The sequence below is a fragment of the Pinus tabuliformis genome, chromosome 2_2 (genome assembly GCF_031772625.1).
Source record: "Pinus tabuliformis cultivar Carrire ecotype Pingquan chromosome 2_2, CPIR1, whole genome shotgun sequence".
NCBI lineage: Eukaryota > Viridiplantae > Streptophyta > Pinopsida > Pinales > Pinaceae > Pinus > Pinus tabuliformis.
The window spans coordinates 357,287,508-357,300,868 of record NC_142300.1 but is presented as its reverse complement, the minus strand read 5'-3'; the positions used below and the strand labels follow the sequence as shown (position 1 = coordinate 357,300,868).

The 13,361-nt window shown below is 36.3% G+C and overlaps 1 long non-coding RNA gene across 20 annotated transcripts; it reads right to left on the bottom strand.

Annotated features, from left to right (window-relative positions):
• Positions 1 to 11,112: 11,112 nt before the first annotated feature.
• LOC149192721 (uncharacterized) lies at positions 11,113 to 13,097 on the bottom strand. Of its 20 annotated transcripts, none has more exons than XR_016254371.1 (4): positions 12,745 to 13,097; positions 12,177 to 12,619; positions 11,742 to 11,799; positions 11,113 to 11,654 (listed from the first exon to the last, which is right to left on the bottom strand). It is a non-coding gene; the product is annotated as an uncharacterized LOC149192721 (long non-coding RNA). The 20 variants fall into 20 exon arrangements; XR_016254370.1 differs by having other exon boundaries at positions 11,113 to 11,614; XR_016254378.1 differs by having other exon boundaries at positions 11,113 to 11,584.
• Positions 13,098 to 13,361: the final 264 nt, after the last annotated feature.

Below are 13,361 nucleotides of genomic sequence, written 5' to 3'. Positions count from 1 at the left end.
ACATTTTTATCCAAGCACATAAATGATTTTCTTGGGTTTTGTAAATCTCATGAAATCAACGATGAAGACGTTGTGTGTATTTTATCCTCCCTCACTCTTGAAGGTCATGCAAATTGATAGTGTCATACCTTTCCATATGTCTCTATTCATTATTTTCATCAATTTCTTAAGGAGCTTCATCAAACTTTTGATAGGTATGATTACCAAGATGTTTATAAAAGAATCAATCAACTTATAATGTATCAATTGATGATTTTTCTAACAGATTCCTTCACTTCTACTGTGAGTTTCCTAAAGAAGATATGGATTGGGATTCTTTAGCAAATGTTCGAACATTTGGTTCAAATCTCTTTGAATCATTGTGAATCTAAACCCCCAATGTTCCTATTCTCCCAACTTTTGTAAATCATGGGGCACCTATAATTTTAGAGGAGGAATCCACTATTCATTTTGTTCCTTGTCCTTCTCCTTTTCCAGTACTAGTTGGGGTGCCTTTATGTATTGATAACTAAGCCGGGAAATCTAGAAATCAAATTCTTGATCCATCTCCTCAATCTCCTTCCACTTTACATGGTTCAAATCCAATGGAGGAAACCTTGGAATGTTTCATGAATCCTATGATGAAGACTAATCTTTCCATTACTTAGGATGGCATTAACACTCATAACTTTACTCTTGAATCTGGTTTTGATTTCTGTCATCCTCTATCATCTTTTTCTCATGATCCATTGCCCCTTGATTTGCTTGATCAACCTCTTCCAAATCCAAATAGTAATTAGGTGCAAGGAAATCACTCTTCATAGGTAGAGGAGAAGGAAGGTGAGGATTCTTTTGATCTTTATTCTATTTTCCAAAATCCTCTGTGTCAAGATTATGTTCTTCCATCCTTTTTTGATCTTAAAACTAACAATATTAGTGATGAATCAAATGAAATTGATTTTCCTAATAAATCTCAAGTCTTGGAAAACCTTCATTCTGTTGATTTTGACTCCATTATTGTATGTAATGATGGTTTCCCAAGTGCACCTTTTGATCTTTCAATTTCTAAAGATTTAGATCTTGAATATGTTTTGGTCAAAGAAGACGTTCTTGTGGGAACTTCCTCTTCACCTCACTATCCCTTGTGTTTCACCTTTTGTAAGGCATTAACTTGTGATGGAGGTACTCCATCTAATGAGTTATATTGTGAATGACACAGGGTAGCGAGGTCATCCATGATGAAGAAGAAGTTAAGCAACTTATCAAGTACCCATTCCATTCCTTATCATTTCCAGTCTTGCATGAGGAGAAGTCCTTAGTTCAAGTTACTCATGATATTTGTCCAATCTATTCATCCTTAGATGTGCAATCTGAAGAACCTTATGACTTGAGTAATCTGTTTGTTGAAGATGTAAATTATGATCAAATCAGTGATGTAGATGGCTGCCATTTGGATAGAAGTGATCTAGTTGAAATTATTAATAGTGTCTCTCCACACACCATGCATGATCTAATTGAATTTTCAAAATGAAATTCTACAATTCTTGAAAGTTCCGAGACTCATCAGGAAGTGGAGGCACTTCAACTTTCGTTGATGGTTATGTTAGGTTCTCATGACTTTGGTGAGATCCCTAAAATAAGTAATGTCTAGATTTTCTCGCAAAATTCTTTCCTTTGAATGGTTTCACTGAATGCAAATTCCTTCTTGAAATTTGTGTGGTATTTTAGATATAACTCTCTTATCTTTCAATATTTTGTTTTTGACCGGATTGAAGACTCTATTTTAGCTAGTTCATATCCATGCAAGTCTTTTCTATCAAAATCAGGTTTGGAATGTATACCTTTCATGGATGCGCAAGTCTGTGAAGATGATCATTCAAAATATTACCATTGGATGAAGGATTCATGTCTAACATATACTTTTGAAAGTAATAAACTCCTAATAAATATTATGAATATTCTAATGCTAATCATTTTAATTTTAGCACCAGATCTCCTATTAAGCATTAATGAATGCTTGTGTTTTTTGTTGAATCAGATTCCTCTTTTTCACGCACTACATATCGATTTGTTTCGTGTGTTTTCCATATTGGCGTTCCTTTTTTATGATTATGATGCCAGTCTAATTTGTAGCCAATCACAATTAGATGGTTTGTCAGATTCAACATATGAAGAAGATGATTCTATTGTTCATATACAAAGTTGTTCAAACTGATCTATCTTAGTTATTTCCTAACTGAGTATCTTATGCCTTAATTAGCCCATCTAATCACGGTTCTTGTTCTAACAACTGTTATTCAATTGATCATTTTCCAACTAGTGTACCTAATGATGGTTGTTTTACATCAACTCATATTTTTTATTATCTCAATATTTAAACAATTATCAAATAGTTAAGGCACTTCAGCCTTCGTTGATGGTTATGTCAGGTCCTTGCTATCTTGACAAGCCTTTTGAATATGATCAGATTCATTTTCCCTTACAAGATTCTCATCCTGATTCCATGCCATTAATTGAGAAATTATCTTTTCAAATATTTCAGGTTTTTCAAGAGGATGTTTATGAATTCATGGTCCAATATATCATCAGTTAGAAGCATCTTACTTAGCAATCCCATTTGCTAGAAACAAGCCTTGATTTCTCTTGATGTTTTCTAAGAAAGACAATACATATGCAGGTGCATTCACAAGAAGCCTTCCATGTTTGTTTCATTGTTACTCTTGTAAAAAAGGTAAGGTAGCAGGTTGGTTAAGGATTGTACCTCTTTCTACATCTAGCAAATACCTTCTATCATATGTGCAAGATATTAAAGTTCTTATATTTTCTTTTGCACATTGTATTTCGTCTGTTTTCGTTGCTCATATCTTTGTGTTTGCAAGTCGAGACTTATTATGGTGGCTTAAATGGAAATATCATTACACTTAGGCTAGAACTTCTAGTTGTTTAGGTTAGGAGTAGGTTTAGTTGGATTTATTTTCTCTTGCATTGCATCCACCCTCTATCGTGCTCTCCATCAAGTCTCTGCATTTGTTTGTTTTCTTATTGTATATTTTGCACTTTTTTTTTATGTCCCACCTCCATTTGCTTTGTTCTTTTGGTTTTGTTTCATTTTTTGTCATGTTTTTTATTTTTTGGTTTTGTTAAATAATAATTTGCATGAAATATTCTCTTGTTTGGCTCAAAAGACAATGTGGCAAAAACTCGAAAAGGGAAATTGTGATGGCGAACAATGCTTGGCTAATCTGTTACCTCTTCTATATCTGGGTCTACATATATTTAAAGTCAACGATGTTTGATTTAAAAATAAATCCACTCAAATGGAAAGCGTTTGGTCAAACTATAATCTCGTATTTATTCTATGACCCACCTTCCTCAACTTGGCATTGTAAGTAAATAGTGTTTTCCTTCCTGATCCAATCGAGTAGAGAAAGGTAAGGCAAAAATAAATTAGTGAGAAAACCAATATAAGAGGTATATATTAACTTCTTTGAAGGAACAACCTCTCCTTCTCTCAATAAGTCAGGATCCATCTTTTGCCCCTGTAAATAAATAAGTGCCTAAGAACATTTCTATAAATAAAATAAATAAAGGGTGAAAGAAGAGAAAGGCTTCCTGCGTAGAAAGGTGAAACAAGTAACTTCATTGGGGTACTGTTCATGCTTGCTAGCAGTGAAGCAATGCTTGTGTTCATATAGTGACTCAGTCGGGATACTATCCAGGCCTACTGCTAGTTGAGCAACACTAGAGATGAAAAATCATACTATGATTATCTTAAACTCGCAAGTAGATATTACCCTTCTCCTGGATTGAAAAAATTATGATATGAAAAGATTTGTTAGTATGTGTTTAATCGAGTAAGGGAATGTAGGGGGCTATTTATCTAACTGGGTTAAGTGGGGAAGCCAAGGTAATCTGAAAGATGAATCAATACTTCCTAAAAGAATGAGACCATGCAATTAGAGAATTAAACCTAAATAAAGAAGTTGGAGTTCTACAAGTGTGTTGCCAAGTGTTGGCATTGCGATTAACACCCTCCAAAATTTTGCCTACACTTGAATTTTGGAGCTTACTGAGGATCTTATGGTCTGTCGCTCTATGGTCCCTTGATGGTTGAATGATATTTCATAAAGTTAATAGTTTTCTTCCAAGTTTCAAAACTATCAAGTCACTTGCACACACGTGCTCAGTCCTTAATAAACTCATGAGCACACTTCCTTTATGCAAGATTGAACATGCATAACACCATCCATCGAGATAGTGCCTATGTGATGTTAAATTTATGTCGACAGTCAATGCGCACTTTCATTGAAATTCTCCCTCACTTTGATTGTGTTTGTGCCTTTTATTTTGGTGAGTTTTCTCAACCATCGCTTTTGCGCACCATTTCTTTCACAAGTGTTGCTTTTACGTTTGCGGTTGTCACTTTGACTTTAATAAGTGTCATTTTCATGTTATCTTCACTCTAGCATGTGTTTCTTTCAATTTCATTCACATTTTGCAAGTGTCATCTTCATGTTTTCCTCTTGTCGTAGGTGTCGCTTTTATTTTTTTCACCCCTGGATGTCTCACACCTTTGCACATCACCAAATTTAGTTTTGGTGCACTCTTCTGCATGAGATGGTCTTACATATCATTAGAATATGCTCTAGACATATTCCTACATCTTAGGGCACCTTTGGGTCACAATTTTCATTTCTATCATAACTTGTGTTCTAAGTGTCGTAATGTGTCATTTCAATTGTCACACTTAGAAATAAGTTTCACTTTGCTGTCATTTTGAGATGTGATTGATATTAATGAGTCCTGTGAATTCATTTTCCTTGTGTTGATGACATTTATGTGTGTGATCCATGTTTTGGTCCTATTAAGATGCATTTATTTCTCTTACCTTGTTGGTCCCACACTTGTATATTTCGGGAGGTCTTATGGGTCCTCCTGCTCAGTGAAAGTTGTAAAAGCATTAGCCTTATTACTAGGTGATGAGCACAACTTATTCATGAGCCTCACTGATGTATATTTAACTCCCATACTTGTGCACTAAGTCTTTTTGAAGGTCTCCTCCCTCTCACAATGTATTAGTACTTCCTAGGATAAGTGACCTACCCTTTTGCTACCTCCCTCAATGAAAAGCACATTCCATATGAACAAGTATCCACAGTTGGAGAGAACTGTGCCCTCTCAAGCCTGAGCGCACTTCAAGAACTCAGTGAAAAAGCATTCTTCAGAAGACTAAGGACCTTCTCTCCCTTTAAAAATGCACAACAATGAAACACACTTTGGGTAAACAAGGTACACTTCAGGAGAACAAGGCGCACTTCGGAACAAAAAGGACCATTTGAGCGCACTTCGGAACAATGAAGCACACTTAGAAAAAACAAGGCACAATTTAGAACAATCAAGTGCACTTCGAAACAATGAAGTGCAATTCATAACAACAAGGATCCTCTGTCTCTTTAAAAGCACATGGCGCAGTCCTGGAGCTTGAAGCCTTAACCCTTCTGCCTTCCCCAATGTGCTCTACACCCTAGCCTCTTCCTTGACAAGTCTCCCCTAGTGCATGGTGCAATCTTAAGAGACAAGGAGCCTTTGACTAGTCAAACTGTGCTTTCCTAAAGGCCTCCTCTTCCTTAGGGCACATGGCGCAGTCTTGAAGGTTGAAGCCTTCACCCTTCCCTCTTCCCCAATGCACTCTGCGCCTTAACCTTGCTTAGAACATTCCTCTTGAGTGCATGGCACAATAGGGAAGGGTAAAGGAGGCCTCCTCTCAACCCTTGACTAGTCTAACTGTGCTTTCAAGTTTCCCTATCTTTTCTTTAGGGCGCATGATGCACTCTTAAAGCATGAAGCCCACCCACCTTGTCCCTTCAGCTTCCCCACTACGCTGGAACAAGGAGAGCTCCTCTTCATAGTGAATGGCACAATAAAAATGAATAGTGGAGCCTTCTTAAGCCACTGATGAGTTTTATTGCACCCTTCTAATCAAGTATCTCTTTTTTTAACCGTCTCATAGGATTATCATGAGTTGATCGTTCCATGAGTTAGGTAGTGATAGAAAAGATGTTTTCAAGACTAATTTCACTTTGTCATGAATGTTTTCAATTGGCAAGAGTAACTTCTTAGCATGACAAGGTAATGCTCAAAGAAGATAGCAAGGAGAAAGCATAAAGAAACAACTGTGGAGAAGAAGAGCAAAAGAGAGCTATCATGGAGACATGAAGCAAATTATGAACCAAGACAAAAAGATGGCATTGCACGGTGACTAAGAGGATTCCAAAGCTCATCCAAGACCCTTTGGAGGGTGAATATAAGAAACAAAGTGGAGCTTTCATGAATATGAAGCATAAATAAGATCTACCATCAAGAATGCAAGATGAAGCAACAAGGAAGACAACTTGGCATCGTCACCTCATCATGAGGTTCATGTCATCATTGTCAAGTTGTAACTTGTACAAGTGTCATCATAATGGTCAATGTTTGTCCATGTGTCATGCCACATAATGTGGAATTTAATAATTAAGGGAAAAGGACAAAATGTAAGGTGTGTAAGTCCCAGAGTCATATGTGGTATATGAAAAGTCACTTAGTCATATATGGTCAAAAGAGTTGTATAGAAGTCCAAAAGTCTTAGAAGTTCAAGAGTTGTTTAGAAGTCCAAAAGTCATGAGTGTAATTGAAGAGTCAAGAGGAGATGAAATATCATTCCTCTTGTTATAAAAACAACCTCATAACTCAAACAAAGGGCTTTTGGAGGATTCAAGCTTTGGAGAGCTAGTCTTGGCTTCTCTACTTGGCATAACAGAGAAAACTATTCTTTGGAGAAGCAAGAAGTGACTTAATGTTCCACTACTGGAACTAGTGCCTCATCATTGTAATTGCTTACTTGGATCTTTCACCTAATTGAAATTCAATAAGGCAACACATTTTCATGCATGTATCGCAAATGTCTTAGGACTATTCTTCAGATGTTTACGATATATGTTGTGTTCATATGTACTGGAGAAATTGAACTATTTCGGTGGATTTGGTACTCATCTTGTTGAATGTGTGTTGTTTTCACTTTAATAATTGTTATGTGAACTATTTTGCTAATAAATATTTTCATGCTCTCATGTGTCTCTCTTAGGTTAGTACTATTACTTCCTTCTAGAGACTCACTCTCATCTCCCGCTCATGAAGGTCTCTTTTTACACATTACAATCAATGTTTCACAATGTCAACTTACTTTCTTGTTCAAGGTCTATGTATATAATCTCTTATGTTATCCGTTGAAACCAAGGGCAACCTTTGTGTTATGGTGGTCGGGTCAATACTTCAGATGGGGCTCCTACTCCATTGGTGTGAGGTCTAATTGGGACTTCACATCGGGGAGACCCCTTGTATGTTAGCGGTATCAAACACCATCAACATGGGTAAAGTAGTGGCAATAAGCTAAGGGGGCGCTTTCGATGGAGTTTTCACTCTATGGAGATCCTCCTTCTTCAATTTTCTACAAGAAGAAAAATATTAGCATTGGATCATCGATATATTGACTCATCTCCCATCTGGGAAAATTGGAAACATAATAAACATTTACATGCCAAATATGTATCACGAAAAGATAGAATGTTGGAATTCTTTGTTAGGATAGAGGGGAACCCTTCTCAAATCCAATTGCATTTTAGGAGGAGACTTTAATTTTGCAATTCACTAGTGGGAGAAGAAGGGTGGAAATATTGTAAAAGATTAGTTTTAGGAAGAGATGGACGATTTAATTTCCTAGTTAGACCCGATCGATATCAAGCCTAAACTCTCCAAATTTACTTGGATCAACAAAAGGGCTGGCCCTGAACACATTGCTACAAGATTGGATCGATTTTGAGTAAGGAGTGATCTTTTAGTTCAAAAAAATTCTCTTTCTTCCTTTCATTTGGCCTGGGGTGGTTTCAACCATCACCTGGTCAAGTTTATTTTATAGTTGGAAGATTTAAAGGATCCCATTCCATTCCATTTTAACCCTCTGTAGATGAATGATGAGGATTTTAATCCACTAGTCCATTAGGAATAGTCAAGGTGGGTTAATGGTTCTCTTATCTTCATATCAGAGCATAAAATCAAGGGATTAAAAGAAGAAATAAAAAAGTGGGTGAAGGAAAGGTCCAAATCTTAGAAAAGGAAAGTGGGGCAAATCAGATCCAATATGGAGGGAATCCTTTGGCAAATGGAAGAGGCTCTAGCCCCTGAGGATTTGCTCGTTAAAGAGCGAAATACCTTTGAAGAATCGCATAGAAAATTAAAGGAGGAAGAGGAGATATGGAGACTGAAATAAAGAATTTTGTGGCTGAAATCAAGAGATAAAAATACTAGTTTCTTCCAAAAATAATAAAAAATGAGGGAATAGAAAAATAGAATCAAGTATATGAAGCTTAATGGAGAGATTATTTTAGATTTGGATAGAATAAATGATGTCACTTTTAATCACTTTGAGTCCTTATATAAAGAAGATGAAGATTCTCCTCTAGATTTAGGGGAAGATTTTTTTGGAATCAAACAACACCAAGATTTTGCTCCCTATCAAGGAAGACAAAATTTGGAAGGTGGTTTGGTCCTTTGATCTGAATAAAGCTCCCAGTCCCAATGGATTCATGAGACACTTTTATTAGAAATTTTGGAACACAATTAAATATGATCTTATTAGAATGGTAGAATTCATCTAAAAATCTAGCCGAATAGGGGGTGCACTCAATTTGTCCTTCCTTGCTCTAGTTCCAAAAGATGTAAGGCCCTCTTATTTCTCTCACTTCAGACCTATTTCTCTTTGTAATTTCTCATATAAGATTATTACAAAGATTATTGCTCAGAGGCTTGTGCCTCTTCTTCCCAATCTAATCTCTAAAAATCAAAGAGGGTTCATTAGTAAGAGGCATTTAATGGAAAAATATTTGTCCTAGTACAAGAATCCATACACTCCAGCAAGTCCAGAGGAGACAAAGGGATGGTCATAAAGTTATATATGGCCAATGCCTTTGATCATGTGCATCTTTCTTTTCTCTTTGTTATTTCAAGAAAAACAAGGTTCTCTTTGGTTTTTTATATCTTGGATTAATGGTTGTATTTCTAGGTCTTTGATTGCTCTCCTTGTTAATGGATTTGTGATTGGTTTCTTTAAAGATTTTAGGGGCCTTAAGAAGGGGCACCCACTCTCCCCCATTGTTTACATTTTCATGGTTGAATCCTTGAGTAGTAAGCTATAATTTGAATGAAGATGTCACTCCCTCCCTGGAATTCTCAGAAGGTACAAAGAGCATAAATCACACCTCGTTCGTTGATGACATGATCCTTCTTGGTGGTGCCTCTTGCATTATAGCGCGACACTTCAAATATGTTTTGGATGATTTTGTTTGGGTCTCGAGAGGATTGATAAATAAGGGTGCGCGACACTTCAAATATGTTTTGGATGATTTTGTTTGGGTCTCGAGAGGATTGATAAATAAGGGTAAAAGTAATTTGTATTCTTGGAATGTCAACAAAATATTCCATGGAAGGATCTTAAGCATTATGGGGATAGAAGGAAGGGAAGAGTGGACCAATTTCAGATATTTGGGCTTGCCCTTATGTCTCAAAGCATTCCATCATCCTTCTTGGGGTCATCCTATTGACAAGTTCAAACCAAAATTTGAGCAATGGGAAGCTAATTGGTTAAATCTGGTTGGAATATTAATTCTAGTTCATATGTCCTTTCAACCCTTTCTATATTTCAGTTCTCAGCTATACTAGTCCCCATCTCAATTAGGCAGTAAATGGCTCAAACACTCAGGTCGTTTCTCCAGCATGCAAAAATACACCTATACAAAATAAGATATTATGAGTAATCATTAAAAACTGGAAGTAATTTTTTTGATAACTCTAATTTCTCTTACTATATGTTATAATGATTTACACTATTATAATTTAAAATAGAAATGCTTATCTTTTACTATTAAGGAAAACGAGTTTTTTACAGTCCAGAATCCAATTGGTCATTTCCTATGATCCATCAATAAAGAAAAAGCAACAGTAGTCAGTAATCAAACACCTTGAAATTTCAGAATAAAAAAAACATCTATCCATATTACTTGCATACCAAAAATGAAACAATAGTTTAAATTTTGTTTTATTTTTTATTTTTTCTAACTAGCATCTTTTTTGATGGCGGCCACAACATTAATTTCTCTCATTATCAAATCTCTCTTGAATATTTGCCCAAATTTCAATCTTATGTAAAAGCTTCCAATATATGACCAATTTCAGAGTAACTAGGAGTAAATTATACAAAAATTTGCAATATATGACCAATTTCAGAGTAACTGGCAGTGAATTATTCAGTTTTGAAAAGTAAATACCTGGAATATACATATTTCACCTTTTATAAACCTGAAAGATTACAACCAACTACACTTATTTCAATTATTTTATTCCCCATTGACAGTTGGATTGGTTTCACTAATTAGTATTTTATTCCCCATTGACAGTTGGATTGGTTTCACTAATTAGTATATTATCTCTGGTTCCAATTACAAGGCTCATAAACTCCAAATGTGTTCCTCTGTTCTTGTTGAGATAAAGCTAGATTTAAACAGCCATGATAATAGTGGAACTGTGGAAGTAACCACTCTATGTTGAGATGTAAGCCTACTCCATAGGTATCCAGTTCATAAAGCATTTAAACAGCCATGATAATAGTGGAACTGTGGAAGTAACCACTCTATGTTGAGATGTAAGCCTACTCCATAGGTATCCAGTTCATAAAGCTTAAAAAAATATCCAGTTCATAAAGCTTAAAAAAATGATATTAGAAAGGCTAACCCAACAACATCAAAAGAGGAAAATACACTTACATCAAAAGAGGAAAATACACTTAGATATAAAAGTTTAAGCATGAAATCAAATGAAAATACACTTAGATATAAAAGTTTAAGCGTGAAATCAATGGGCACTCTGCTGTTACGCAAAATTAATGAACTCTCGACAAGTTCAGGATAAAAAGAAAGCACTATCAGGTAGCGTTCTGATTTCCGATACCTTGCAATGAATTAAATATTTGAAGTGAGGGATGCAATGTATTTTTGCTTTGAAACCGATGATTAATGTAAGAAAGCATTTCAAACTCTAAAACAATTTGCAACAATTTCAAAATTGAATTTCCCAAGGTCAAACAATGAATCCAACCAAAAAAATCATTTTGTTTTGCATATGGAATACATGGAAAAAATTATCGCACCATGCTTTTTTCAATTGTCTACCCGAAGGAGTAATAATAGAGTTTCCAACTTTCCATCATGATCAGGCAGAAAGGGAGAGCTCAACCATTGTCGCTCATGAAAGCTAGCCGACAAGGGGCTTGAATCAACTGAACAATTTCCAGAAAAAATGCTTTGATGGTTTGTATGACGGAAGCGCGCACCTCGGCTTCCTCTGTTGTTCGATGAAAGGGTCCTTTGAAATTTCACGCAATTTCTAGGGCCCGTTAAATCTTCAGCCTGCGACTTATACCCATGGAGCGATGGAACAGTCTCTGGAAGTTTAGCCAACCGTCCATCCTTATCCAACCTTGAACCTTGTGGCTTTGCAGCCACACAACAAGCAGACCCTGTCTTTGCAAACAACTTTATATATCCAGCTAAGGGTCACGTTGGATACATTTACCAATTAAGAAAAATCTGAGTAGATCAATGGAAATATCTTAATTAAACTAAGAGCTTGCCCAGAGTAAGTGCATCAACAACTAATAAACAATCCATACATACTTTTGGTCTTGCAAGATGTTAAGCTTCAACCCACTACACAGAAAACAAAACCAGCAGCCTGTGGATTACAAAGTGAACTTATTTACCAGGTATTGCAGCTGAAAAAGAGATTAGCCAAATAGTATAAAGAGCTCATTTCCTAGTCCCATGTCACAGCTTCTTCTATTTTCTTGAAAAATAGACTACAAATGACAGCACATTGAAACCCTTGTAATTGAGCAACAAATGCAAAACTCTAAAGTGGCACCATTACTTCCACAACATTTTCTTGGGAGCATTTTCAAGCAATATGTGAATTTAAAAATAAGAATAAACTCTAAAGGCTCTGTCCTCTTCTTAATATATGCATTCCTATAGATTAGGGTTATTCCCTGAAAATAATCGAAAACCAACGGAAAAATGTATAATCGACCAAAGAGTTACTTCGCTTCCTACCTGTCTTAAACTAAATTGCGCCGATTTCATTCTGCAGGACAGTTTCTTGGCTGGATAGTAAGGCAAGGTGGAGGTGGAGGAAAAGGGGCAGAAAATATCATTTTATGGTGAACGGCCGAACCACTTGGACCTAATCAAGCCTACCACGACAAAATGAGTTACCTGGGGCACCTGTCTCTTGGAGCTTCCAGCTATGGCGAATGTCATGACGCTTTTGGTGGAGAGCCAAACCTGGATCGACAGAGAGCAGGACGTTTAGTATTTGACTTCTTTTCATCGACTTCACAGCAGGAATTGAAAGAACGGACCAAGATCATTTAACGGTGGGGATGTACCACCACAACGGGTTTTAGAGCCCAGTGGTGATGTACCACAACATCAGATTTCAGAGCCAGATGCCGCGGCGCTGCTGATAAGTAGTAGATTTTTTTTGAACATCATCTCTGGACAAACTCAAAAGCCAAAGTAAACTTTGTAAGCAGTAGATTTATTTTTGAAATTTTTTATACGCCCCAAACTAATAGTCAGAAGAATGAATGATATGGTCAAAATAAGAGATGAAGTATACCTAATTCCCTCTCCCATTCTTCAGCAACAGGTTTGATTGGTAGGTGTTACGCTGGTCTAGACCTGATCACCCCCTATTCTTATTTAAGGCGGCCCTATCAGGCAGGCTTGCTCATCGCTAAGTGTTTCCACACGCTCATACCCCAATGGGTTCACCAATGAAACGGCGGTAACTGATCAAGAAAGAAGGTTCCGGAGGGGCTTGCGCTTCCTAGAGCAAGTTGAGGGTGCTCTGGATCCCCGGCGCTCTGGATCATTCCCCTTCCTTGAGGCAAGCGATACTATCAACCACGCACCAGCAACAAGAAGGCAATCTTTCAAGTGTACTGATGGATCTCCCACGGTTCAAAATTGTAAATTTAATGAATATTTTATGTTAAGAGTTTAAGTTTGTGTGATTTATATAAAAAAATTTGAGAAGATTTTTCGGTGTAAATCATATGGTTAGATTTTAGTGTTTATGAACCAAAAAAAGTCAAAACTATAAAATACAGAGGAACATAATAATTCAAAATTGTAAATTTAATAAATATTTTATTGATTAGATTCTAGTGCTAACTAGAAAAGGTCAAAACCATAACACATTTAGTACTATTCAAAGTTATGTATATTTAGGCA